The sequence below is a fragment of the Pogonomyrmex barbatus genome, unplaced genomic scaffold (genome assembly GCF_055798465.1).
Source record: "Pogonomyrmex barbatus isolate J1 unplaced genomic scaffold, ASM5579846v1 scaffold4, whole genome shotgun sequence".
Classification (NCBI taxonomy): Eukaryota; Metazoa; Arthropoda; class Insecta; order Hymenoptera; family Formicidae; genus Pogonomyrmex; species Pogonomyrmex barbatus.
The window spans coordinates 6,549,971-6,575,775 of NW_028297138.1; the positions used below are offsets into that span (position 1 = coordinate 6,549,971).

At 41.5% G+C, this 25,805-nt stretch overlaps 1 protein-coding gene and 1 long non-coding RNA gene across 2 annotated transcripts in view; one reads left to right on the plus strand and one right to left on the minus strand.

Moving 5' to 3' along the window:
* Positions 1-25,805, plus strand: part of LOC105428301 (CD151 antigen) — a 100,446-nt gene that overhangs the window by 19,012 nt on the left and 55,629 nt on the right. The window contains exon 2 of the mRNA XM_089080958.1: positions 10,934-11,028. The gene's annotated coding sequence lies outside the window, so the exon portion shown is untranslated. The remainder of the gene's footprint in view (positions 1-10,933; positions 11,029-25,805) is intronic.
* The window catches only part of LOC105428296 (uncharacterized), a 29,788-nt gene that overhangs the window by 2,363 nt on the left and 1,620 nt on the right, over positions 1-25,805 (minus strand). The window lies entirely within an intron of this gene.

Here is a 25,805-nt window from a genome sequence, read left to right on the forward strand (position 1 = left end):
TTTCGTAGTTCCCTCTGCGTGATTTTCTTATACATAATTATACATAATTTAAATCTTTACAATGTTTTACATTGTTGGACTATTTCCCTCAGATAGATCTATATAACTTCCCGAGTGTTCTTATGACTTTTTATGAAAAAAAATATAACCATTCGCAAAAGTACTCTGATAGTGAAAGAAATATGTAAAAGTCACGTTAAAAGACGTGATCACGCACGAGCCACTGATTTTTATTTCGAAGTCGACACTTTTATCGGGCAAATGCTTATGCTGACACATTTTATCGTCTTATCGTGTAAAAAAATATTGAGATATACGGATACGAAAAGTCTGTTACAAGAACGCCCACTTATATATATAATAACAATTGAGCGATTTTTAAAATTTCTAGCAATTTTTCTCTGTATATACGTGAAAAGACGTCACTCAATATTTTATAAGAAAATTTCAAATTTCAAATCATTTGAAATTTTTTTTCTTCTAGTCGCATTTAAATTAAATTTTTTTTAATTAAAATTTATCAAATTAAATTTTTAATTGATAGCTTTTGATCTTGCCCATGATGCTGCAAGTGATTGCGACGTGCGCGCAACGTTTACATGACGCGAATTTAAGTGCTATTATTAATCGACATGTTATGCGGGGCGTCGCTTTGGTGCTCGGCTACAGCGTCAACCTCCTGTTAAGCCGTTTATAGTCGCTAAAGCGCATTAAGACACATGGCGAGAAGGTATATCTCGTCTTTTGAGCGTGAAGTTACGCGCCAACTACTGGTTCCGGTGCAAACTTGCCACCGGTCATTGAGCTTCATTAGCCCGACCGCATACGTTAAATCCTAATTAGCCTCATTTACTCCGGCCGTGCGATTAAGATTCGCACGCCTCGGCCTCAGAGCGAAGGTTGCGCGCAGTTTCGTCATAAAAGATCGAAGTCCGTGCCAAAGTGATTAATCATTTCTCGTCCATCTTTGAATTTATTTAGCCTTTTAATAATTATGAGTAACTAACTATAATTATATAAGTAAATTTTGAATTTAAAAAGCTAAATATTCGAGCTAAATATTAAAAAGCTAAATATTTGAAGATGGGCGAGAAATGATTAATTATTCATAACTCATTAATTTATAATTTGCTTTAAACTTTCTTACTATTTACTATGCTATTGACTTATGTTAGTGATTTCTTAATGGACTTCTCGGTTTTTAATTATTATCACAAGTCAATCTGAACTTAGAATAGGAGTAATTGCATCAACGAGAATCTGTCGTTCTCGTTATTAACCACGCCCGGAAATTGAGTAATCATTAGTCATATTAACACGTACGTGATTTAAATTAGAGAAAGTCAATTTAACGATGTTTGCCTATTTTTAGTCGCTCTTTAATCCTGTCTTTTTTTTTTATCTGTTTCGCAGTATCGTAGAATGAAATAAATGGGAATATGTTATACCGATATATAACAGATATGTAACAGATATGTAAATTTGTAACTTTGTTCAACTATAAGTGTATCGAGTTGTGTTCGGCACATCTCTACAACTGTGCTACTTCTTGTTTCGCAAGTTTAGACGAGCCGATCATGAAGAGAAACATCGGGGACCAATTACTAGTTGTTCCGTAGAGATCACGAAACAACAGGCAACAACTAATCATACATCGTGAGTCACGATACGAATCGTGATACGAGCTCCAATAACGCAGCGCGCAGCGAACCCTTCGTCGATTCCGCAATCCTTTATCCGCTCTCCTTTTAATCGTCCCACGTTTCGCGGAACGGAACACGCGTGTGTCGAAAATTGAATTGAATTAATTCAGCTCGTAGGTTGTTTAATTTCATCACTCGTATAAACGAAGCACTTTCGCCGTGCCGATATAATAAAAGCGCGAGGAAAAAAACGTAATTTTGAGAATATATTAAATCGCGTAAAAGCACATAAATCACCGGACCACGCAACAACGTACACGCGTCGCCTCGCCCCGAGATTGGGAGATCTAAACCGGTTCCGCCTCCTAGTTCTGTATCACTCGCAGACGGCGAGTGACGCTAAATTAATTAAACGATCCGACGGCGATCGGAGAAAAATTGCCGCGCCGTAATGCGCGGCCACGATGCGTGGCAAGCTGCACACGAGCTGCGCACGTATTCGCACTCGATGCCAGTCGTAATTAAGAATTCTAGCGACGAATCAATTAAGCCCCCGCATAGATAAACGATATATTTTACCGGATGCCGTACTCTGCGCTAATGGCGTGTGCGTGTTAATGACAGCTCCTTAATGCAATACAATAGACATCCCTTACCTATATACACATATAGACGGAGAGAGGGGGAGAGAGAGAGAGAAAGAGAGAGAGAGAGAGAGAGAGAGAGCGCTTTCAGTGGATTACTGATTCCCAAACTGAGCTTTATCTCAATGCCCGGTATTCACTTCGCTAATCGCAACTGGTGTCGCATATGCAACAGAGGCGGGATTTAATTCGCTTGTTCCACTTTTCAAATGAATCGTGTCCCTTTGCTCTTATTCAATGAAAGGATCGCGCCTCGGCAAAGTGGCTCCGATTGCTTCAATCATCCTCCCGGTTCGGGATCTCACGCGTTCGTACATTCTCTCGCTCCGCATGGCGGATCCGTGAATACGTGAACATCACTATGGGTCTCCGTCTCTCTGATCATTGATTCGACCGATTAGGCAGCTGTGAAGATTATACGGGCTCCCCGACAACCGGACGCGCTGAGTCTGGTCTTTAGTCCGAGCGATCCAGATCGATCGCTTTATTGTACTGCCTGTGACAGACATCGCTGAATGAATGGCGCAATGAATTGTGGGCGTAGTGTAATGCGGGTGGGAATTTAATGAAGTAATTTCCCATAAGAAATAATGCGAATAACGCTAAATTGTTGCGAGCATTGCTCTGATTTAATTAAATATTTGCATAATGACTATATATATCACAATATATTAAACGCTAACGCGAAAAAAGAAAGGAAAATACAAATTACATCCGGTCGTGATTTATTAACATTTATTAATAATTCGGGATATTAGAATTTTTTTCATTTAATAAACGGCGAGCCGAGAAATAATTGTTTAAATAACAGTAACATGTAAGGACGAGGCAGGATCTCAGGCATCTAATAATATTTTTAATTTTTCGAATTTTATATATATAAATTCGAGATAACTACTTATGTCGCCAATCACATCATTTTTAACGGACTTGCAACGTGGCGATTTGAAGCCAGAGCTAAATTTTTAATAAATCGATAATTAGATATTCCTCTCCCCTCTCTACGAGAAATTCTTATTACGAAAAATATTTCAGCCAAAGTTCGAACTTGAAATCTCCCGATTATCTGTGCCGCCTATCTTTACCAATTCGATCACTGTGGCATATGTCGATATTTGTCGCAATAATCAGATTTGTATTGACAAGGACGTCGATAATCTTTATTAATATTCTTTAAACGCAATTACGATAAAAAAGTATCGCATTCATGTTATATTATCTAAAAACGAGTCGTATATATATATATATATATATATATATATATAAGAAAAAAGTTTATTATTTTTTTACCAAAAAAATTCAAGATTCTTCATTTCTTGTCACAATGACGTGAATCTTTCCAAGTATAGTTCCCGAAAGTTACGTTTCAGATGTGAATATTCTTGGGACTGATCGTCGCCAAAGTGTCCCGACGTTAATAGAATACTTGCTATCCGACCGGCGCAGTGGCTGGCAGTGGTGGGTATTAGCTATGTAAGTGGATTGCACCCCGGGGTCTGCTTGTGCTATCCCACTGAAATTTCCCCCGCTCGAGGCAGGTCGAAATCCCACATAACGCAGTTATCTCCCTGCTATTGGCCGGCCAAATTACGGCGAAGTGTCCGCCGCATTGTTAGACAACGTAGCGCCGTCAGGATAGCCTCCTTTTCTGAATTGACCTCGGTTATGAGTTTCGCAGACCGGCGCTGAATATGTTCGTGATAAGCGCCGTTTCGGAGCGACTGCTACGAGTTTGGTTATTAATTAAACCGTCTCCTGTCTCGAGGAGAGAGAGCGAGGGGGAGAGAGAGAGAGAGAGAGAGAGAGAGATGGCGCGGACGATAATCGTAACAAAAATGTAATATCGAAAGTTTTCTCGTGTGATTAGAGCAGCGTTGATTATCGGTCTAACAGATGCTATTAAAGCGAAACGTATCTTAAGTGGCAATGATAACTGCGGCAAAGAATTGAATGGGAAAATGTCGACTGATAAAGAGCCACGGGCAATCGCGTTCAAGCGAGACCGTCCTCGACGGATATTCACGTTTACTTCGTTAAGTGAAATCGTCTTCAAATTTCCTGTCGAATGGAAGGGCAATCAGCCGGCTTAGAAACACAGAAACCTCAATTCCCGTAACAAAAGAGACCAATACAAAGCGGAATTAAATTTATTTTCAACGAAATGCACAATAGCATCGATAATTGGAATTAAAATATGTTTGCAACAAACTGCAACATTTTGTTTGCAACAAAGTGAAAGTCTTCGTGTAAGAATAAAAAGAATTCTTCCGAAAAGATAAAAAGATACATTCTACTCCTTTTAATTATTTGTTTACATTTGCCTCTTTATCTTGCGTACGATTTATTTCTATTCCTTTTCTTTCTCTCGTATTTATCTCGTATTTTGCTATTCTTCATAATCTCATAATCCCACAATGCTAAACGAGTTTGCGTTCGGAGAATTAAATGAATAATAAAATGTAATCGGATTTTATGTCGGTTCTTCGTGGAGCCGGAAGAGCGTTAACTCAGAATCCATCAGACATGTTCGTTGATTCGATAGTGGTACACTCGCTTCGCCGGCACAGAATGAGAGAAATCCATTGGTTAAAAGCCGTAGAAATGCAGCGTGTAGCGTGTTGCGGCGATATGTATCGTTGGCCGTCGCGGAAAAATTGGAGCCGGTCCACGGAAGTTTCTTCCCCTGAAACGATCGGCGACTCGTTTGTGCTGATTTCAAAATTGCTCCGGGAATTTCGCTGAAGAAACACAATGGAAACACAATGGAAAACCGTTCCTCGGGGAGTCGAGCTTTGGCTAAGATCTTAAAACCGTTCCTCCATTCACCGGGAACGATCCTTCTCGTCGGTAAGTCGCGAAAAATTTTCGTCAAAAAGTGGATGCGCGTTAGATTTAAAAAAAAAAAAAAAAAAAAAAAAAAAAAAAAAAAAAAAAAAAAAAGATTGGATTTGTACCAAAGACCACGAAGATACGTAGCACTTTGGACGCACACGTATAAATTGAATGGCGCCAAATTGGATAGCGCTGTGAAAAAGAAAAGAGATCTCGTTGGAATCGATAAATGTGATTTACGTTCGCATCTGATCATATTTTTCTTGAAAATACCCTCCTCCTCCTCCTCCTCCCCCCTTCCCCCTCCCCCCTCCCCCCTCTCCCTCTACCACTTTCCTTACATCTACATCTTTCCGCGGCTTTGCTTGCACGGCAAGTAGGACAGTTGATTGATTAAAATGACCGCCGATCTGCTACCGAATCCACGCTGTGCTTCCGCCCGTTCGCCTCCGTTTGAAACTGTGTATACGCTCAGCCGCTAACAGGGAAACTGCATTTCCGCGCAGCCGGCGGTCGAAACGATGAAAACTTTATTACTCGCTACGGACGACGATAAAACGGATCTGGCTGCGGCCTGCAGCACAGCCGCTCTGCGAAAGATCCGGGTAGATTTCCGGATCGCGGCGAATCGATCGAAAGTGAATGCCCGACACCGACGCGCGTGGGATATCTAATATTTGGATATCATATAGACTTTTGTCGAGATAACTGAATGAAACCGGTTGAAAAAGTAAGCGCGGATTATTGATGGGTTCTGATTCCCGCGCGCGTCTCTCTCTCTTTCTCTTTCTCTCTCTTTCTCCGCTTTTACACGAAAATCTTTACAGATTGCCTGCCCTGCGATCGCATGTCCTGCTTTAGCTAAAATTGTTTAATCGAAAAATAAACTTTATAACGATAAATAGCACGAAATATGTATGTATTGTAAAACATCAATTTAAAATATAATCGCAATAGTTTTGAAAAAAATATGATCTAAAATTTTTAATAACAAGAGATATTCATTGTTGAAAATTAGATTTTAAATTTATCCAAGATATTATATGACTAATTTATTTCATTATACATTCATCTTTTTTATTCTAATTTGTTAATTGTTTCTCTCTAATTCTTCTCTAATTTCTTCTCGTTTGCTGTTCGCAAAAACAATGAGTCTATTATCTTATGAATCTTCTATCTATTTTTATTTTATCCAGGATATATAATTTCCAGAATTCTTTGTACTTGGATTTTTTAATTTGTTTTTTTTTTTTTTTTGACGTCTATCGTGACATATGCATTTGTCTGAGCAAATATTCATAAAGCATAAAGCATAAAATGTTTTAATGAGGCATTTTGGCATAAAACAGGCATCACAGTTAAAAAGTCGGAGAAAGAAATGCTGCGTAACATCTCCCAAAGGAGATAGTTTCAATATTGCTCGTGAATCGGAATATACTTATTACAAAAAATACAGATACGCCCAGATGTGCATTGGCGTTTTCCCCATTTCCCTTTTCCATTTTTCCATTTTGCGAAATACGAATTGAATTCTATTTTTGTTATATACCGAACATTTTTCTTTCGTTTCTCTCTCTTTTTTTTTTTTTTTTTTTTTATTTTCGGCTAGATTGATTTGTACGGATCTCTCGTGATATGTGCGTGACATAAATGTAATCGCATCTCGTAAAGTAATATATTACTTCTCTACATTTTCTAGTAACCAAGAGTTACATGCAGCGCATTTTCGAAAGCACGTTTCAATATGTCATATCCAGCGGCAAAAATATAGTCGTCGCGTATTTGACGAGCAAAATATTACATAATTAAATATACATACATACATTTACATTAATTAAATTTTCTCATTAATGCACAAAATAACTAAAAAAATAAAAGGTTCATAAAATTAACCGATGCTTCATCTCTGTTGATTTTTTTTTTTTTATTTTTGTCCGATCACGTTACCGATCTCGAACTCCGAGATTTTTCCGCGGAATATTTTCTGGAATGCTCGCGAACACACGGCTGCGAGACGCAGCGTCATGTAAATTTCGTAAACCTTAGGGAGTCGTTTATGAGACACGATGCGATACGACACGACGCGACACGAGGAAGATCGAGTGCAATTCGGAATTGCAAATCGATAAAACGCGAAACGCGCCGTGTCACAACAGATACGTAATATTTGAATATTGTACAAATGACTTGTGCATCGCTCGGATAATCGAAACATTCGACCGAAACTGTGTTCCCTACGTGGTCTATACGCGGATTACCGTTCGCAGCGGCGATTTCCGTTCTCTATTTCAACCCGCAGTAAACCGAACGAGTTCCCATCGACTAGATTTTTCGATTGGTAAATGGTGAGAGTGAGTCTTGAAATATTGCCCGAAATATTGGGAATTACAGCAAGAGTTCTATTTTTGTAATCAAATCTTCTCTTGAAGATCGTTCGCTCGAAGACTCGCAGTACTGCACGATAGATCATTATTTGTGAAATCGAACGAATCATTGAGTTATTTGCTTATTATGTCGCTTATATCGTTTATTTTATGAAAATGTCTCAGAGAATATTTATCTTTATTTTCCGATATCGTGATACCTCTAAAGAGCCTTGCTTTTCCATCCGAAGGTTTTTGATACATCGGATATTGTTGACGATTCAAAATTAATGAGAAGCGAGTCAAAGGGAGCTTTCCGGTGTCTCCGGCAGAAGAAAAAGTTTCCTCGCAAAGCTTCTTCCGTCTTGCTACATCAGTATCCTTTTTGTTCGACGGTCTCTTCTCTTTCCCCAGTGTCCATGCTACTTCGCGGTCCTTTGACATTCAATTCGAACTTTCAAACTTTCGAGGATCTGAAAGCGTTAACTTTTTCCCCCGTTTTTTTATATCGCCGCGGCCGAGGAGACGAAATGAGAACGGTAGGCCCATGGGGAAATGTCTATCGCGGACGCCATGATAAAAGATAAAGCTCCGATAAGAGATAAAACGCGTCGCGTTACGCCAATGTTATGTGCAACGTTGTGAATTCTCTGCGGAAAATACTTGCGAAATATAAGCTAAAAAAAAAAAAAGCTCGGAATAATCCACTGCGCTTTTCGTGGATGGTGTAAGAATGGCGTATAAACAATATGTCATTTATGAGATAACGTCTCGCCTTCAACCGGCCGCCGGCTCCCGACGGACGCGTTTCGTTGTTACGATTTTTCGTATCCTACAAAGAATATTTCGCAAATGTGTTCCGCACGAACCGGGAATGAATCTAGCTAATGTGTTTTTACCGACTATGACGCAATCCAACCTCTCGCAACATGTGAAGCTGATGCGCTCTCGTGTTAATTTGCTCCAGATGAGAGGAAGATATTTCTCTCGAGAGGCGAGAATAAATATGTAGCCCGGATATTAAGAATTCCTGGCGAGAGTTATGAAAACAGGTTCACATTCCTGTCCCTACGTAACGCAAGAATTTTTCAGATCCTCTTTTTTTTGGCTGAAAAAAAAATGGTGTAATTTGACAAATGCAAAAAACGTATTTTAAATATTCATATTTCTTTCGTACCACTTTTTTACATGATATCTAGTCATTATAAATATTATTGGACAGGCAAGCAAGTTTTATTATAAATAATTTCTCCTTATTTTGCAAATTATTTTTATGTTACGTCAACTTGTATTTCTAGAAAAGTACATCCTTTGCTCTCGAGGAGAAGTACACGCTTCCGCGGATCTTCGAAGAGTCGATTTGTTCGCTTTCAACAAAGTTTACAGGATAGTTTGCTTACTGTATCCATTTTTTTTTTCTTTTTCCAACGGATCCGAACGTTATCGTTCTTCTGTGCGCCTCTCGGAACGTACTCATCTCCGGGCGAGTTTAATATTACAAAACGGAATTGCAGACGGTGTACCGGAAGTCGACCGGCCCAAGAGGGCTGTCCCCGATGCGCCATCGTCTCTATTCCTTCTGCATCCCGGATGATGCACCGGGGTGCCGGGGATTTGCAGTCGCAGCTGATGCTGTGCCGCCGCTTCTGTTGCTGCCGCGTGGCAGCATATGAGACTCCGTATGACTCGCTGAAAAATGCAAAGTGCAACGCGCTGTCCTCCGAACGCGACGCGATATCCGTCCGAAAGAAAACAATCCGTTACGATGCGAAATTATGCAGCAGCATGGTTTCGCGAAAATATGGATATTAAACCGTCGCAGAGAAAGCGACCCTATACTTTTCGGAAGCTGTTTCGTAAAGTCTCCGCAACGCACATCCGCTGAGACAAAGGTGATATTTAACTTAACTTCTTCTGCGAGAAATTTTATGATTTTACGAATCTTCGAAATTATAAAAAAAATGAATTGTTGTATAAATATTATAACAGTAGATTTTTATTATTTTTACATAATAAAATATTTAACAATATGCAATTTTTCTTTATAATTTTTATAATTTATTAGAATAAAAAGATAATATTGAACGCCAATTTTTAATTTTGTGATCATAATACTAATATTCTATTATTAAAAACTATATAAATAATTTAATGTTTCATGTTTCATGATCAGTCTAACAATACATTCTAAAAATGGAGTTGGCATTTCTAATCAAGTTGCGCGTTGTCAAATATTGGAAATAGCCAGTCGTCTACATGCATGAAATAATTATATTTTATTAGTTTTAGTTTCTATATAAAAAAGTTATATGATGGATGGAATTAATTTTTTGATTGTAAGATGTTAAAAAAAGGTTTATTCTATTTATATAATTTTTATGATTTTTAGATCGAAGCATTTTAAAAATTAAAATAATATATACAATGATATGTAAAATTAATTTAATATAATATAATATATTATCGTTTAATGCATCTATTGTAACACTGTGCATAAAATTCTAATTTTAATTTTTTTTTCTAGTTTTAAATAATTATATTATATATAATTTTTTTAACAGATCGAAACATTTTGATTTTTTTGATTTTTTTGACCTTCTTAAATGAAGCGTTATAAGTTGTTTAAATTTTTTATTTGCAAATGAGAATGAAATCGGATCTTTTGCAAACATTTTGCACGTAACATGTCCAGATATTTATTATTTCGTTCTTTTTGAAAGTTGTTGGAATGTTACGTTCGTGCAGTCGGCTCACATTAGTAGGTCTCGTGGCTTATTACCGTGAATGCCGTAAATCTCGCGTTTACATGGCGCATCTAGCAACAAGTTAACGTTGTTCCGGGCATCGTTTATAACTCGCTTTCCCCTTCGCGAGGCGGAACGATATAGGTAAAGGGTAGTTTACCGCCTACGTTAACCACCAGTTTCGGGAAGCAGCTTTTACCATCGTAATCTTCACGTTATCTCGCTAATTCCCGGTATTTGTATTTGAGCGCGGTATGCGAGTAAACTCGCGATAAATCATCCTATTTGCAGGAGCATTCCACTGCTACTCTCTTTATTTAATTTTAATTTTACGTATCCTGGTACTCTTCTCTCGTACATTTAAATAAATGGATTAATTGCTATTAATCGCGCTTTGATATTTATTTTGCCAACAAGCGGGCTACGCCTTGTTCGCTTTAACTCTTCCGATAAATTCAATGGTTGGCGTGAATAAAAATACGATGTGATTAATTTACTTGCCAACGTACTGGCTTTAAAAGCGTTTGATACAAGGAACACGTTCGAATGTCACCAAATATCGGATTTCTCCCGTGCGTCGATGTTATTGACTTTGTAGATAAAATTTCACATGGCGTAGCCGTTGGCCGAATGTTAACTCAAAAGTACGCGCTATTCCGTACGCTCGATGATCATCGGACCAAACATAATTAAAATTTTTGTTTCAGATATCGAATAGCCGTGTGCGATAGATAGCTTCGAGGATTTTGACATGGACATGTGCGTCGAGGATCAGCCGAGCGTTGTTCGCCAATGACGCAGGGTGAGTGAGTCAATAGCGCATTTTATAATTGGAGTACAATTTTTTTTTTTTTTACTACAGAACACAATCGTTTCGTCGAGCGGTCGTCAATTAATACACGTACTCGTTTTTCGATCATGTTTTGCTCGCAGGCAAATCTCCAACAGAGTAGCCACGAATAATAATAATGATAATTCCTCCTCTTTCGCGTTTTATTAATTGTTTGTCAATTCAAACTTGAAAGAGTACGGCTAAAATTTTGCTGTCGGCGACAATTTCATGTATACATAACACGTACGCGTACATTCGATGTATTTTCCGGGAAATATGCGCGGCATATATATTTTTCTCTCGGCTCCGCGTGATTTTCTGCCCTTTTCGCTTACGGTCGATATCGTATAAGTTTCCAAGGGAAATCGAGGGAAAGATAGTTATGAAAATATGACGCGCAAAGGGCAATACATTCTCAATCGACTTGCATTACCGCGCGATCTGTTTGCGCGGCCATAAATGGAGCGGTCTAACATATGCCGGCGGATGTGGTTTCTCAATAGTTTCTCAAACCATTAGGTGAAAGGTCGAGAGGGACTCCCCTTCTCGATCTTGATTTCCCTTTTCGTCAGACCGATGATTAAAGTCGATACTCCTCTCTCGACAACCCACGCGACATATACTTTCAGCTTGTTTCGCTCTCTCCACCGTGCGCTCCCTTCCACCTTGCCCCGTATGTGCAAAATAACCCCCCCTCCCCCCCCATTAGATTCCGGTTCCGCGAAACGTCATAAGGTTCCGGATCCTTTGTGCCGTCGTTAAACGTAGTAACGGGTTGAACCGTATCGTTAAGCGGTATTCCCGGCGACTGCGAAGCCTTTGTTGAAAAAGAGACTGCGACGGCACGCGCCCTTTGGAATTTCCAAAGGTTCCCAATTCTAAGGAAACTTCGCGAGCTCTCGAGAGCGAGCAAAAGCAACAAGATCTGTAAATTATATTTCAGAAAAATAATGACCTCGGCGCGCAAAACGCGCGATATCTTTAATAGCCTCTCCGATAAGTTTTCGGCGAGCGAAATTATAACATAACTCATCCGCTTCTTTCGAATTCACCCGTGCCCGATGTACATCTCTAATGTGCTCATTTATATAACGGCCGCGCCGCGAATCGATATTATATCGTTTGTTGCGCTCTAGTGTGCGCGCGCGCGCGCGCGCTATTTTCCGCGCTGCGGGTGCCGTGCGGATAACTAATTGGCCGAAATAACAGATGCGAGCGCTGCTGTTATATCTCGGAGGCGGAGGGCCATTCGGGACTCGCCTTGGCGCGCTTCCACCGTGGAAATCGACGCGGGCAAAATGATTTATCGATTGAATTCTAATTTCCGGGCGTGCATAACTTTTATCTGCGCCGCGGCGTAACGAACGCACGTAGGATCGGACGGCGCGGAGGCCGCGTCGCGCGAATATTATCGTGACACGCGACCGTGACACTTTTTACGACACCACGCGCCAATCCATCCGCGAAATTTTCGGAAATAAAAAATGGCTTTTGTGCATCGTTACGCAAAAGCGGCGGCTTTCGACGTCGGGCGCGGCGCCAGCCGATTTGTCGCAAAGAGCGTCGCGACGCTAAACATTCCGCTTGTTAAAGCGACGGATAAAATTGTCGTGTAAATCCTAAATTTTTCACAAATGATACCGGAAGCGCGACGTAATAACGATTTGTATATCGGGGATGGTTTGCCGGCAATTCTACATCGGCAGCTTCACAATGGACAAAGGCATGCGTGTCGCGATTTTTTCTGTCACATTTTTCGTATGCCTTCCGCGCGGGTGAACCTGTGATCTTTTTTTTTTTTTATTCCATTTCCGATATCGTCCGAACAAAAGCGATATTTTTCTCTATTTCCCCGCAACGTCATAGCGAAACACAAAGAGTGACAGTTCTGGAATTCGTTTTCAATTTGCGGACGTCAACGGCCAAATTGGACGTAAAATTTCGCAATTGATTCGTTCTTTGTCTCCGATGAATCTGATTTTATCGAAAAATACGGTTTGCTTGCGGTATTTACTCTCTTCTAATGATTTTATACATAATTTTATATGTATACATTGTACATTGAGATAAAAATAGAATATAATCCAATCTATAATCCAACACACACACACACACACACACACACACACACGCGCGCGCGCGCGCGCGCGCGCACACGCACACACACACACCATTGTATTTTCATAAAATTTCCACGATAAAATCGTAGCTGCCGGAATTTACAATCAAAATGTCAATTACAATTCATGAAGACATTAATGCCGAATTCGAAATGCCTACCGTTCCTATTTAGGGTCTCGGCGCGTCTCGGTGGCCGCGACAAACGGCATAGGATATTAACAGAGAGAAGGACAAGCATACCGAACCGTCCACTGGCGTCGGTTCTGCCAATGCGTTCTCCGTTTCGGTCAACATAATACACTCACACACAGATCTCCTGTCCATTCGTCCGTCCGTCTGTCCGTCCGTCCATCGCCGCTAAATTATAGACTGGCGTGCGCATATTTTCTTCCATGCATATTGCATATGGATAACGAGGAGCATCACCCACCCGCCACCACCACCGTCGTCGCCGCCGCTGCCCTCGTCGTTTCACGGAAGCAGCCACATCGCGCAATTCTCCTCGCGACATAGGACACGCGCATATGTCATGATTCGCACGAGATCTCGCACGTGCACAGAACTGCGTCACCCTCTCTTCATTTCTTTCTCTCTCTCTCTCTCTCTCTCTCTCTCTCTCTCTCTCTCTCTTCGACATCGAGCTTTCCAAGTATTCAGATAATCGCGCGCGCGCGCGTGGGAGCGAGAGAGAGAGAGAGAGAGAGAGAGAGAGAGAGAGAGAGAGAGAGATCCGATTTTTCCTGTAGCTGTACCTCAGATTCTACCGACTTCCCGCTCGGCTTCTCTTCAAGTTGAATCATCATCTCGAGAAAATTCTCCGTTCTTTCCATCCAGCGCCGCGTGCGGTAGGTCGTTTTTTGTTAAGCAATCTCAGTCTTTCTTGCGGAGACTCGCGAGACTAATTTCTAAGCTTAAGTTACATTCAGAGTATTTTTAAGCCATAACGAAATCAGGTCTGGATGAAATAGTTCGATGGAGATTTGAACATTTGAACACACCTTAATCTCTAGATTTTTTAGTAGACTATTTATCACATATAAAGAGAACTTTTATATTTATTATGTTCTTTTTTTATGGAAACTTTCTCAAAATAATAAGAAACAAATCGTGAAATTAATTTTCTTGTTTATTGATTACAATTTGTCGTTTCTTGATATCCTTATTTATGACTCGAAAAATTAGCATATTGTATGATAAAAAATATAAAAATATTAGTTTTAAGTAGTAGATAATAGATATCAAGATCAATCATCTTATATTAATAAATTTACATTTTTTTACACGAGATTCAATAAAAATAACAACGTTATTTATCACAGTTTTGCTTAATGATAACTGGTTACACAGGGAAATTAATCATACAAGCGACTGGTCTAACAAGTCGGATGTTCTTTCGAAGGGACTTCTTCGTTTCTTTCATTTCCTACTCTAGCTTGTTACCGCAACACCACCACAGTTCTTGCCGCTACCCTTCTTGTCACCCTTCTTTTCTGCCTGTCCCAGTCATCTTCCGAGTATATTTGAAGGTGTTGCTATTTATAACTCATAGTTAGCGTCTTGGCGAAGTCTTGGACAAAGACGAGTTGCAAATCCTCGCGTTTCCATTGCGGTAATTGCGTGCCCGAAGAAAGTTTTCGATTGCTAATTTGATCGCGGCCGAGTAATTTGATAGCGAGTAAACTGGAGAATGAGACGGTGAGTTAATTAATGAATTTAACAAGTATTTGCCGTATTTTCGCATAGTTTTTGCGCGGCACGAAGAAGCCGCACGAAACCAGGCAAGACTGTGTAGAACGTAGGTCGAATTAAAGCTCTCGCAACAATGATATGCGTTGAAGCTGCGTTGAAAGACCTCGTTGCAGAAAAGATATTCTTTACTCTTGTCTCTCAATTTTCATTTGATTCGCTCGCAACAGCCGTCCCGGTTATCGTATATATACTCGCTTTATTAAAGCGAGTTATGAAGTTTATGAACGCCGCGTCCACGGTGTATTGACTCCCGGAGAAATACGACTTTGATATACTTCCGGCGGAGAAGAAGAACCGGCAAGTTCGTAAATAATGAGAATTCCATTCGATGGAGTTGCCGCGCCTCCCCTCGAAGGAATTCCTCCTCTCGGCGTGTAAAGTGTAACGCGGCTTACGAATGCTCGTAATCTAGCGAACCTTGCCGTATATCCGCCAGGTAATTCGAAGTTCAAACTATTTCTCCGGTTTTTCTCTTACCCCCCGGAGGATACTTACCGTTCCTTCCCCTTTTCTTTCCTTTCCCTTTTTTCTTTTTTTTTTCTTTCACTTTCGCGCGTTTGCATTTTTCACGGCGCGAGCGAATTCACCGTTGAATTCCTCGCTCGAAATCTCACCTGCAGCTTTATACGGCTGTAGAAGCCGTGGAAAGGGTAATGCATTTCCGTGCGTGGCAGAAGTGTTCCCCGATTGCACAAAGCAGATTGCATAATCAAGCCGAGACTTAGTTATAAATAAGTAGAAAAAGACCTCATCCGCGCGCGCGCGCGCGCGCGAGAGGGAGCAAGGCGCGCGAGGATTGCTTCGAGCGATTTCGTATACCCGTAACCTGTTGAGGAGAAATTATTCCCGAACAGCTAACGCAATTGCGGTTATCGTAATTTTACATCGCGAATAGACCTGGCGAACTTATTAAGTTTTAATTGGTCTACGATACAAATGAAAATTTCCGGCACGTCGAATCGCCAAATATAATATATTAATAATCGAAAATACGCCCGAGAAGAAAACGCTCGCGTCGGACGATAACTTAGCAGAAAGCTTCTCTCCGCGCTTGCAATTTAATTAACTATATCTTGTCTATCGCGTTGTTTGAAATACAATGAACCGAGGTAATTAAGTTAAAATAATTAAACCTTTATTCGCATTCGATTTTTGCACAAAAACGCACGCGCATACCCAGAGAGATAATATTAGCTAATGTGTTAGTATCTTTTTCCAGAACTACTAGAACTACATAGCCGGAATAATTCAAGAGAAAATATCTGTTTTTAAAATGTGATGTAGAGCAGTCGAGAGATTTCTTTCTTCTCTCTCTCTCTCTCTCTCTCTCTCTCTCTCTCTCTCTCTCTCTGTCTGTCTCCCTCTGTCTCGTCCTCCTCTCAGCTGTCAGAGCAGCGAATTTTTTCGCGGTTTCCATCATAAAAAGGGAGTGAACCGCGCTCGTGTCGTGCGTACGACACAGAAGAGTTGAAGATTCGCGTACCGTGTAGTTGAAAATAAAAAAAAAAAAAAAGAGGAAAAAAGAAGGGATAGTCGTTTCCCTAAGCGTCACCGCGCGTATAATGATCCCGCTTTTGCCGCGCGTGACCGCTTTTCAGCGGTAATGTAAGTCGTCTTTTGCGATGCAGATTGGAATCGATCGTGGACGTGCTTTCGCGGTTTAAGAGTTGGAAATTACTTCCCTCCCCTTGGGGGCGATTTGCACGCGGGGCGTGCACGGCAGCGTTTCACGGCCGCACCTCCTCCCCCCTTCCTCCCACCCTTCGCGGCGTGAAACGGCCGCATTATCGCGCGGCAATCGGTAATGAGCCGCGGCGCTTATTCGAAAACGCGCGGATTCGACGTACCCTCCCCCCCCGCTCCCCGCGATCTCATACGCGAGGGGCGCGCTGTTACGTCCGTACAGTACACAAGGCGCCGCTCTCTATGAAATCCCATCGAGTTGTGTCAAAGTGACGATGTTTCGTGCGATCTGAAGCGCGCGAGTTCGCACTTTCTCGCACACCATCCATCGCCCTTTCCCTTCCTGCCCTTCGCCCCGTCACAATTGATTACGCGCACCTCCGCGGAAGCGCGGCTTTGTGCGAATGTTCCGTAGTGGTCGCGTCAACATAAAGTTCTCGGTGAACTACCACGCGGAGATATTGACGAGAGAGAGAGAGAGAGAGAGAGAGAGAGAGAGAGAGAGAGAGAGAAATCTTATTTAGCTCTAAACTTGAACAATGTACTATGCGCGGTGATGAATGGTGCGAATAAGAGATTCCGACCACGACAGTTGGCGAAAGATCGATCGTGTCTCTAATTGTTAAACGACAGAACTCGCCGCTTTAAATCGTCGTAAAAATATCTCCACGGGAACGGCAAACATTTCTTTCTCAGCGAGTTCTTCTCTTTTACGCTGCGCATTTCGCTCGCACGTCGCCCGCCGAGGAGGGAATTGATTCCCCGCTAAAGCAAACAGTTTCTCGAGGTATCAGGTGTAGTCCCACGTATCGCGCAATCGCATGCGAATAAATTGTTCCACTCGTTCGAATCGCAGGGGCGGCGGAGCAGAGGGCGAGCAAACCGCACGGATTTCGTCTCTCGAACGCGCCGAAGGTGGGTTTCCGTTTTCGGGGACATCGGGAGGAATTTCCGGGAGTAATTAAGCATCGACTCCACTCCTGCCGCGTGTCTTCGTGTCGATTGCACGTCTGTTTTCGCAATCGGTAACGAGAGGCGGGTTTTCGTTTCCCTTCTGTCGATCCAAGCGGAGATGTGTTTTCTCATGAGGATTGTCGAGTTTTCTTATTGGATGTCAGCCACGTCGTAGAAGGCCGCGACGGAGAGAGAGAGAGAGACAGAGAGAGAGAGAGAGGCTCCAAGGAAAGAAACGAAACGGCTGCGACTTAAATATATTGGATCCTCGAACGATGAGTTTCTCGATTTCTTCCTATACTTCCCCGTGACTTTTTCGTTCTCATTCGCTTCTCTCTCTCTCTCTCTCTCTCTCTCCTTCTCTCCAGTATTACCTCTCTCTTTTCACTCGTCTCCACAAAAGGGAACTGCATCTTAGGAGGGAAGGAACTTTGGCACCTTTATCATCGTAAACCAACCCTCTTTTGTTTAGCGTACCGTGAAGTCGGCTCTCGCGCTTGTCCGCAAACTTTAAACGCCCTTTCATCGCTTCTTCCTTCCGACAGGACAAATTGCTGCTTACAGGCTTCCTGCCTTTTTTCCCGCCTTCTCCCTCCGGACGCGATTAAATCTTGGCGCGTGAGCACCATTGTAGTTTCTGGTTGGTGTGAGTGCTTAACGAAAGCTGCCAGGGGAGAGTTTCTTTCTTACCGCCACATCCCGCGAATTCAAATCTCCAGGGTGTCTCGTGGAGAATATCGATATTCTCGGTGGGAATTTCTTTTATCCTTTCGTAAATCTCGAGATATCTTAATCGCGTCTGGCTAAATCAACAGAAAGTCCCTCCGGTGATGTAATCTCATGCGATTTAATTAAGAATGAAAAGCCCTAGGGCGGAGTACAGTTACCGTAAGAAAGCGTTTATTTTTCTGAGTTTTTTCGCCGAGTTTACCCGACAAATGTAAAACTTTTATGACACTATCAAAACCGTGTCGCCAACGCTTTGTCGTCTCTTTTAAAATTTTTCTTTTTTTCAATCTTTTTGTTTAAACGAGACCATACAGCGCTCCATAGCTATTGCAGAATAAATTTAAAAACCATACGCGGTGTTGCCTCGACACTCTTTCAAATATTTACACATTCGTCCAGCAGTTCTGTAAATAAAATAATGACATGTATTAATCCGGAATTTCAGCTGAAGTTAATTAAACCGGGACGTGCGGATGACATTTGGTTATTTGTCGTAAATAACTTGAACGTGAAATATATATAAATTGAAACACACTTTCCATATTTCATCAGAGAACTTTCACGCTTTCTATGTATTTAGATTATGTATTAGATTAGGATTGTATTCTATGTATTTAGATTATATATTAGATTAGGATTGTATTATCTTGTTTTAAATCTTATTTACAACGCATTTACAAAAAAAGGAAGCTTTTTGATAAATTTCTTTTGAGTCAGTTTACTATTTTTTTTTTTTTTTTTTTTTTATATCTCTCGATAAAATTTATCTTAGCGTAGCTCTTTCGACATTTTTATCAGCTCTTCGTTTACACGGTTTTATGTTTCACGAATTTGTACGGTATCTCGTAGCAGCACAGAGAAAATTCATTCAATCGAGGAGATCAGGTCTCGTTAACGTCGGGTGCTGCAGCATTCAATTTGCAATTCACTGATGGCAACTAAGATGAGAGAGATGACAAGCGCAGCTTCAGAATCAAAGCGGTGTTGACATACCGTTCGATGTCAGGCCGCCGCGACGACGTTGATTGTATCGTATAAAGTACAGCTCTGATCTCTCGAGGGGCCTATCGGAACGCCGTGTTGTGGCTAGTCTTGTTTACTCAGTAAACATTTTTGCAGTCGGCGATTGTTGGGGCATCTCATTAACGGGAAATGCTTCGCTAAATACCGCGCAGGATAACAAGATAAAATCGAGGTATTCCCCAAGTTAAGCGTCTTCCACGTTTTAATCGCAGATTCGCTGCCAGTTCGTAAGAAAACGTGGACGTGATTAATATTGGGATAAAATTCGTAAACGTCACGTTTGGGCCAATCAGTTAAGCCCAGTCCGCTGATGTAAAAATAATTAGACCTAAGCTTTATTATTATTCTTTTTATTAAAAAAAATATATTTTTTTTTCTTTGTATTGTAATCGCGCTCTGGATTAAAGGAGAGTGAAGCCAGATAAAGTCCTTCTGTAATCGCAGGCCGACATTTTATCGATGCTCCAGCCTCTCGGCGCATTAATCATATGAGCGAAAGGCAGCTTCTCGGCGAATCCGCTGAAATCAGATTACTTTTTGTCTCGTGCTTCATGCGCGCGAGCACGAATTGTGCTTCGAGGCGTGCGCGCGCGACGAACGACATCGTCGAAGGAAATAAAAGAGAAAATGGCCGGAAAAGGGGGGTAAGTCGGGAAGGGCCTCCCTCCTATATGCGTTGAATGCGGCGTATATCCACCTGCGCGACGGTATACTTCTCCACGGTATTCTCATGAATACGGTGGTTTAAGAGCTTCGCGTCAGCCTTGGTGGGAGGGTGGCGGGGAGGGGGGGGGGGAGGGGCGGAGCGGACGAGGGGGATCGCATTTCGTTTGGAACCCGCCGGATTATTTTCTTAGCGTTTATTCCAGTCCGTCGCGAGGGTGGATGGGGGGGGTTGCCCGCGTCTTTATCTCCTCGTTTCCGCGAGAGTGGGTCAAACTTGAGACATCCCTCTTGATTTTCTTCTTCTCTCCGTCTCTCGGTAATCCCCCGCGGAGGAACATCGGCCGAGACTTTGCATGCGACTTTGCACCGACCGCGTCTCTCTCTCTCTCTCTCTCTCTCTCTCTCTCTCGGACTTGATGGATTTGAAGATTTAAGGTGAAACGGGGCCTCGCTTGAACGCTTTTAATTATCGCGGCACTTTAATGCCATCACTTGCAAAGCTTGGTTTCACACTACTTCGAACAGCAATGTTAAAAGAAAATCGAAACTATTTTTATTTTAATTTGTATTTTTTTTTTTTTTTTTTAATTTTGGGGATCACTCATCTGGTGCGCGGATGATCCAGGTAGAGGTAATATTTTTTAATAAGAATTTCTAAAAAGAGAGGAAGGAGAATAATCGATTTTCATAAATTTCGATCATGGATTTATTAAAGGGGAATAAATTTAACTTTAGCTTTAAGCTGCCGCGTTTACAAGTCTGTTAAAAGTAACAGTGCGCTGCGATATAAAGCAATTGTTTCGAATTTAAAGATATAAATTCAATAATAGAAGATTATTAGACTTCTAAAGTATGTAGTCTCTCGAATGCCCTTTTTGATCTGTTCTTTAAAATTTATTTTATAGTTTTTATAAATAAAAGATTATAACACAAAATTGTCGAATCAACTTCAAATAATTTGAGTATAAGCAATGTTTACATGTTGCTTGATTATTGTTGTTATTTAATGCTGGTGATCCAATTTATTTTTTACGTTAAGTACAATGCATTACATGCATTACATGCATTACACGGATATAACTGGAATTATACGCGATATGGTTCGTCTACGTCGCTCGCAGAGAAAATTGTGCAAACAAGAATTTCGATTTATATGCATTCGTTTCGCAAAAATATCTCTGCGCAGTGGACGAAAAATATTTAATATCGCTAACTAGATTTAATCGGGATTAAGCCGATTAAGTCTCTCTTTCTTTCTGTCCATCACGGAATTCGTTGTCGGGAAATTTATTATCATTCAAGGAAGAATGTGCAAAACATATCATGAAACAGTATTTTAATTCTGGATTTGAATTCTCGTTGTGAAATGTAAATATTATTCATTTAATACATTTAACGAAACATGCCAGTACAATTATTCCGCATTGTTAAATAACGCATGAATAACGTTAACTTTTATATAGCTTGATTTATGTCCGCGGAAATCTTGCCCGGTACCGCGCGTCATCGTGGGGGTGATTTCTTCTTTTTTTTCTTTTTGTTTTTTTTTTTTTTGTCTATACGTGGCCCGAGCTCATCTGTCACAGCCAGCATGAGGCGCGCGTCGTTCTTCTCGCTTTCGCGAGTAGAACAAATTGTACCTGACAGCAGGACACGGTCGGTGAGTAATGGCTTTTCGGAGGGGTGGTTAGCCCTGTTTGTACGTCGAGAGTCACTGCCGGATCACTCTTCCTGTTTTCACCGCTGACTGCACCGACACGCCCCTTGAATACGCGTCTGCACGTCCACGCTCATTATGATTGGCGCATTGTGCGCGCGGGTTCCAAATAAAATCACCGAAAGTTTCATAGAAGAACGACGATCCTTGCATCTTCTGGAAAGATCGATCGGACGTGACGTATCGAAATTATGAAAAAGAGATATTTATGAAAAAAAAAAAAAAAAAAACTAAAACTGCATATTTCTCGGTCAAGTTCTGTTATATCTATTTTTTTTTATTGGAATTTGTTTTTACTTGACAACCTTTCTCTTTGAGAGGATATGTAACGAGAAATGCGTAAAATAAAGATTAATTAACAAAAATTAAAGTTAGTATATACCAAAAAAGATAAATAAAATAAATTGGAATAGGCAAGAGTCTCTTTACAAAATTGTATTCTCGACATAGAATAATTAGAAGAGGTGCGCTAAAAAGTTCTTTTCAAGAGATTCGCATTCGCGTCGGATAGGCGGAGTGCTAGAAATTCTTTTCACTCGGTGTGATATCTTTCTATCTCGGCGATTTTTGTGGCGCTTTAAAGGCTTCTTTGCAGAAGCATGGACAGAGATTGATGGAAAGGTACATTCTCGAGTTTGTCGGCTGACGAATTCTCTAGGCTTTTATGCTCACTCAACTTCATTTCTCGATATATTCACACTGAGAACTAATCTGAGTATTCAAATATGTGTGTGATTAGCATCTTGAAAGAAAAAAAAAACGAAGAAATATCTAACATAGGAAATGCAAGAGATTTTTTTCTAAAGCATTTCACATCGCAGGTGTATCTCTGTTAAAGTAATTTTATCTCTGAAATTACAATGTATATATGTAGAAAAGTGAATGAATTCTATAAAAATCAATTAAAGTGCCACGATTGAAAATAAAAAACAGCTTTCGTGCCCACTTAAAAGTTTCATCGGCAGGATTAAGAAGAGATAAGCGGATCTCACGAAGAAAAAAAATCGCGATAAAGTTTCTCTCTCGACATACTTTTGCCCCGATCTTTTCCCTCCCGCTGGGCACTCATCTCGCCGAAAGCGAAAGCTTCTGTCAGACAATTCAGTAAGAAGTTTTGGCCCCTAAGGGCCTCTTAATTATGTAGACATTAATACGCAATTGAAATCCCCTTCGTTAAATTTGTCCTTGCTTTCGCTCAACTTCGGCATTCAAAGGGAATATCTCCCCTAAATAAGAGGATGACGAGGGATGCGGCGAGTGCAGGTAGGATAACCGGAAATGGTCGGCACCCGTTCTCTCCATCCTCGTCTTTCGCTTTCAGCGAGACATTATTATTATCCGATACCGTTGTAACGCCGCCACAGGGTTTCCCTTCGTTTAATGGCGGCTTTCACGCTCTTATAGTCCGCCAAGTTTCGTGATAATTCATTCTATCCAGTTTCCGCCATCGCGCTGACACAAAGACCACGGAGATAGAAATGAACGGCGCGACGTGGAAATTTGCGTTCAAAGAAGACGATACAAGCTTCTCCCGCGATAAGAGGATATTTCCGCGGAGAAATTGGCACTTTAAAGCACGACAAGTAGACATTGCAGCCGATTTAATTTTTAACTCGGCATATTATTAGGGAATCAAATCGATATTCGGGGTGGCTTTGCCTCGGCCCCCAACATTTAGCATTTACGGGTCCGGGAGGAGCAGGTGACTTCTCGGACACGTCGTACGTATATTCGAGCATAACACGCCACGGGGAAACTCGTAATTAATTGCAATCATTTTCGTGACCGTGGGGGCGCGCAGTAGGACGCCCGAACGATAAATCCTGGCCATTTCCGACGTCTGGAATCTGCGATGCGATAATCGTTCGCCGAGGGCTAAATGTCGTGTATCGATCGAGAGCGGGATGCGACTCCGCTCTCCGACGTCAGCATAAACCGACGAATAATATCTCCCGTTTCATAGGATTACACAGTTACCGCGAAGATCCCAAGTTGAATATCTCCATTGTCCGAGTGTCTGCGGCACGGTCTATTTTTCCACTCCGCGAGTTTCTACTAGATATATTCCGTTCGAGATTTAATAATAATAATGCCTGTTCATTTCAACGGACGATTTATCACGAAAATCTTCGCGATCTATTACATCGCCGATCGAGTATTCAATTAATATCTAGCCATCACACAGCCCGCGTCCTATTTCCCCGTAGAGATTAATAACATTCGGGCGAAATTTAATAACGTACATTCAATTCGCAGCGTAACTTATTACGAAGATCTTCGCGATCTATCTGTCATGTTCTCTACGTCGAATATTCAGTTAACGTCTAACCCTCATGGTCCGCCCTATTTTCCGGCCGAGATCCATATAATATCCCGACGAAATTTCCATTTCCGAGAGGAACCACACGCTGGCAGTGATGAAATGAGTTCGCTCACCCGCCAGCGATTCTCCTCGGAGAGAGAGAGAGAGAGAGAGAGAGAGAGAGAGAGAGAGAGAAAGAGACGTGAAAAAAAAGAAGCAAAAAAAACCGCGTTAACTATCCTTCTCCACCCTTTCTGGCGTCAAGAATCAAGGTAAAAAACGGTCTCCGAGGCAGAGCCATGAGATTTCACACCGCGTTCTGCGGACGGAGGACCTCGTTTTAGTCAGATTGGATGGTTTCTGCTCGCGTACCTCGCTATCGCGTTCGCTACCCCCTTTTGACTCTTACTTTACTTACTCCTTTCTTCCCATTTTCAATTCTCCCTCCCGACGGAGAACGATAGAGACGCGTGCTCGGAATTTGGCGGCAATGAGAAGAACGCGATCGCGCCATGATCGGATGAGATTTTCCGATGGATGGCCGACATTGTTTGTGATTCGCTCAGGGGAGGATGAAGGGAGAGAGTCCCTCGGGAGTCGAAATCACGGGAATTGTTTTGTGTCGGAGAATCCGACGGAATGCGAGGACGGAACTTTTCCCCTTGCCGAATTCTGTAAACCTATTGAGGCTAATAATTTCGTATCTGGAAAATGAAAAACCGAGGTATCTGGTATTGTATATCAATCGAGATTAATGCATCCGCGTTGATTTTTCACAGGATTTACGGACATTTGAACTTTTGTCGATATACCCGGTTTTCAGTGTGTGTGTGTGTGTGTGTGTGTGTGTGTGTGTGTGTGTGTGTGTGTGTGTGTGTGTGTGTGTGTTCCTCTATTTTTCAGAAATTTCGATTCAAACAAAATGCTCGAAATATCGCGGCTTGAAATACCGGGCTTTTTTTTCCCCCCTCTCCTGTTTCAACACGCGACAATCTGGCGGCCTCTTTCCGCTTTTTTGCCGACGGACTTTTCATCTATTCCACGCTCATCAAGCTTCCCTTCGCTCGGCCGCGTCAAACGAAAAGCTCCGCTCGCTTTATCGATGCCGGACGCAAACGAAGCTCTGTTAGTAGCGGCTTTAATCGAGCGCCAGTTTACGTACGGTCGATATTTTATTAATCCCAAACGTCTAGCGGCACGCAAGAGTCTTGCGCTCCTGTGAAGGCCGAAAGCCCAGGCCCGTGTTGCCTTCAACAACGTACTGTTCCTAGCTACATCGCGTGCAAACGAAATCAGAGCTATCGAAGCCTCGCAGGCCCGGCCGCTCGCACATACTTCTCACGTTATAATTTTCTAATTTTTACGCGATTTATTTACGCCGGTGCGATTGCCATTCGGCGAAACGCTTACAAAATTCCTTAGAAATTTTTCATTTTTTTTCCCCCCTTTTTTTCCTTAAAAAGACCGAAATTACTCGATTTAATTGAAAGCTTAGAATTTAGCGAGGAAAAAAAAACTTGCCCTCGCGAAAGCAATGATTACATACTGATGAATGAAGGTAATTTCATATTTTTGCAACTTCAATATACTAACGAGGCAATCTTGTAGCTCTGTAACTTCAATCACTCTTACGGAGTTTGTTCAATACGCGTAATTTCGTAAACAAGATGCGCGAGAGAGAGAGAGAGAGAGAGAGAGAGAGAGAGAGAGAGACTGCGAGTTCCGAGGACTTGGCGGCGCGGAACGCAAGTTGTTTAACTTCTTTTATCAATATTCCCTGCGGAGTACAACTTGAAGTTTCTC